Source organism: Gossypium hirsutum, chromosome D03, assembly GCF_007990345.1.
Source record: "Gossypium hirsutum isolate 1008001.06 chromosome D03, Gossypium_hirsutum_v2.1, whole genome shotgun sequence".
NCBI classification, from domain to species: domain Eukaryota; kingdom Viridiplantae; phylum Streptophyta; class Magnoliopsida; order Malvales; family Malvaceae; genus Gossypium; species Gossypium hirsutum.
In genome coordinates, this window is record NC_053439.1 from 19,966,327 (window position 1) to 19,970,281 (window position 3,955).

At 34.8% G+C, this 3,955-nt stretch overlaps 1 non-coding gene across 1 annotated transcript; it reads right to left on the reverse strand.

The window, feature by feature from the left end:
* Positions 1-1,360: 1,360 nt before the first annotated feature.
* LOC121215655 (small nucleolar RNA R71) lies at positions 1,361-1,467 on the reverse strand. The gene has a single exon (XR_005911631.1). It is a non-coding gene; the product is annotated as a small nucleolar RNA R71 (small nucleolar RNA).
* Between the last annotated feature and the right edge of the window lie 2,488 nt (positions 1,468-3,955).

The window sequence follows — 3,955 nt, forward strand, 5'->3', positions numbered from 1 at the left end:
TGATCACTCAGATTAGCTGAGCGATCCTAACAGATGACGGCTAGTAAGCGTATAATTGAAAGTGCAATGCTTAATTTAAGTCATTAAACCCGACTAAGTTAAGGTTCATAATATCTATAGTTGGCTCTATTATCTTACATGGTTTTTAGATTTTGTAATTGAATTGTTGCAAATGTAAATTTCCCTCTGACCTTACAAAAATGCTAAGAAACCCTTAGTCTAATATGATTAGTAAAATGCATTTTTAACTAAGTAAAAGAACCTAGAGGACTTAATTTGGGTTCTAAACCTATAAGAGATCGAGTTGCCATGAAAGTAATTCCAAACATGTTAGCATGATGAAAATAATTGAATTAATTAATATAATTATGCTAGCTCTTTTAAAGTTGAATGTTTTTTATTGCTAAATCCCCATTCATACATTTAGGTAAAATTGCATTTAGATTAGAAATTGCATAAGGATCACTCTTTGCATTTAATTTAATTAAATCACCACCATTCAAATTTATTGAGTTTTTAAAAAAAATCAAACTGTTAATTATAATTTTGCTATTGAATTGATTAAGCTTATACAGTCCATGTGGAGACGATAACTCATTTTTACTTTCTTATTACTTGAACGGTTACACACTTGCGTAAACACGATACAAATCATTGCAAGTTTTTGGTACCGGGTCCGGGAACTGTTGCCTTATTCATTTTTTGTTAAATTATTTTTACAATTTGGATTTTATTTTTTATTTAATTATTTACCTTACTAGTTTATTCTTTATTCTTTATTTTTTGTGATTTATTCTCAGGTGTTTTATGAGCATAGATTGAATCATTGATCTATTACTCGTAGACCCTGAAGTCGAGTGAACTTTTAAAAAAAGAAGATACGAGAGATTTGCTAAAAGGCAAGCCGAGATGGACCTTGGAAATCAAAACGATGGACAAGGTAATGGAGTCAATCAAGTGCACAACCCAATCCTTATTGCTAATGATAGGAATTGTGCCATTAGACAATACGCTGTGCCACTCTTCAGTGAGTTAAATCTGGAAATTAGAAAGTCGGATATCAAGGCACCCTTATTCAAAGTGAAACCAGTGATGTTTCAAATGCTCCAAATGGTGGGCCAGTTCAATGGTATGCCCATGGAAGATCCACAGTTACATTTTTGATTATTCATGGAGGTAAGTAATTCATTCAAGATTGTTGGTGTGATGGAAGACGCACTGAGGTTAAAACTATTTTCGTACTCGTTATGAGATTGAGTACGAGCATGGCTAAATTCATTGCCACCAAGTTCAATATCTACTTGGCAAGAATTAGCAGAAAGGTTTTTGGTAAAGTACTTTCCACCAAGCAAAAACGCAAAGTTGCAAAATCAAATAACTACTTTCCAACAATTGGATGACGAATCTTTCTATGAAGCGTGGGAAAGATTCAAGGAATTATTTCGTAAGTGTCCTCATCAATGGATTCCTCAATGTGTCCAATTGGAGACGTTTTATAATGGTCTCAATGCACATACAAGATTACTTGTGGATGCTTCTGTGAATGATGCGATTTTGTCTAAGTCTTATAACGAGGCTTATGAGATCATTGAAAGGATTGCAAGCAATAACTACCAATGGCCGAGAAATCAAGTAGTTTCAGGAAGACGAGTAGCCAGAGTGCATGAAGTGGACACACTGACCTCAGTCTTTGCTCAGGTATCTTCTATTTTCGCTATGTTAAAATAGTTTACCCCTAATGGTTTGAATAATTTTGCAGCTCAATCACTAAGTGAATATGAAGTAGTTTCTTGTGTATATTGTGGGGATGATCATTCTTTTGAGAATTGCCCTTCAAATCCCAAATCAGTGTACTATGTAAGGAACTAGTATCTAAATAGAAATGGACAAGGACTGCAATCCAATTTCTACAATCCATCATGGGGAACTATCTGAACTTTTCCTGGAGTAATCAATAAAATGGATCGAACAATAATCAAATACAGCATAAACCCAACCAAACCCAAGGGTTTAACCAACAAGTCCCAAAACCACTTCAAGCTAAATCATCAAACAGTTTGGAGGACTTGTTGAAGGCGTACATGGCGAAAAATTATGCATTGATCCAAAGTCAAGCAACAACGCTAAAAAATCTAGAAAACCAGATGGGTCAGTTAGCTACTGAGCTTCGTAGTAGACCATAATGAGCCATGCCGAGGACACAAAAATTTGAGAAATTTGGGTAAAGAGCATTGCAAGGTGGTTGAGTTACGAAATGGTAAGATTTTGGAACCTAAGAAGGTTATGGTTGAAAATGAGCCTGCTAAAAAGGAGGAAAGTCAATTGTAGTTGAAGTTCCTACAATAGAAAAATCAGATGCTGAAAAATCTGACGAGGTAATCCCTAAACTAGTGAATATTGAAAAGCTAACACCTAATTTTGCAGATTACCTCCTTAGAAAAGTTGTCCATATCAAACTAGAGTTTCATATCCTCAAAGACATCAATAGAACAAGCAAAAACAAGAGGTAGAATTCAAGAAGTTCTTGGATGTTCTAAAGCAGCTACATATCAACATTCCATTGGTAGAGGGTTTAGAAAAAATGCCCAATTATGTGATGTTTTTGAAGGATATCTTGTCCAAAAAGAAACAACTGAGTGAGTATAAGATTGCCGTTTTAACGAAGGAGTGTAGTGCATTCTTACAGGACAAACTACCTCCAAAACTGAAGGATCCTAGAAGCTTTACAATACCTTGCAACATTGCAGAATCATATTGTAGTAAAGCTTTGTGTGAGTTAGGAGCAAGCACTAAGTTGATGCCTAAATCTATTTTCAAGCTGTTGGGAATAGGAGAAGTAAGACCCACTACTATATCACTTCAACTTGCAGATCAATCATTAGCATATCCCGAAAGAAAGATCAAAGGTGTTTTGGTAAGAGTTGATAAATTCATTTTTCCTGCTGATTTTGTTGTTTTGGATTTTGAAGCAGACAAGGAAGTTCTAATCATTCTGGGGAGACCTTCCTAGCCACGAGAAGAACGTTGATAGATGTGCAAAAAGGAAAAATCATGATACGATTTCAAGACGATAAGGTAACATTTAATGTTTTAAAAGTGATGAAGTTTCTCGATTTAATAGAAGAGTGTTCAATAATGGAAGAATTAGAAACCTTAGTTTCTACAGAAAGCAATTTTGAAGAAGGCTCGTTGGAGAACACTTTAGGGCTGAACCATTTGAAGATGAAAAGGTAATGAAGGTTTGGCTTTGATGGAAACCAATCCGTTGAGTTATATTCAACCATTACGATTCAAACCGCTAGATTCGAAAGTGCAGAAAATTATACAACCTAAGTCATCAATCAAGAAACTGTCTAAACTCAAACTAAAGATACTTTTGTCTCACTTAAAATATGTTTATCTCGATAATAGTTCTATTTTGCTTGTGATTATTTTAGCAAAACTGAGAGAACATCAAGAGGGGCAATTGATTACTATCTTAAAGAAATTTAAGAAGGCAATTTGTTGGACCATAGCTGACATACGAGGTAGAAGTCCTTCTTTCTGCATGCATAAAATTATTTTAGAGGAAGGTGAAAAAGGTAAAATTGATGGGAAAAGGAGACTTAACCCTATCATGAAAGAAGTGGTTCAGAGAGAGGTAATTAAATGGTTAGATGCAAGAATTATTTACCCCATCTCAGATAGTTCTTGGGTAAGTCTGGTGCAATGCGTACCTAAGAAAGGTGAGATCATGATCGTCGAGGATCAGCAAAATGAGTTAATCCCAATGAGAACTATCATGGGTTGGAGAATCTGTATTGACTACAGAAAGCTGAACAAAGGCACTTGTAAGAATAATTTTTTTCCCTTTTATGGATCAAATGTTAGATCAACTGATAGGTAAAGAATTTTATTACTTTTTGGATGGATATTCAGGATACAATCGAATAGTTGTATGATGGCAAGACAATGC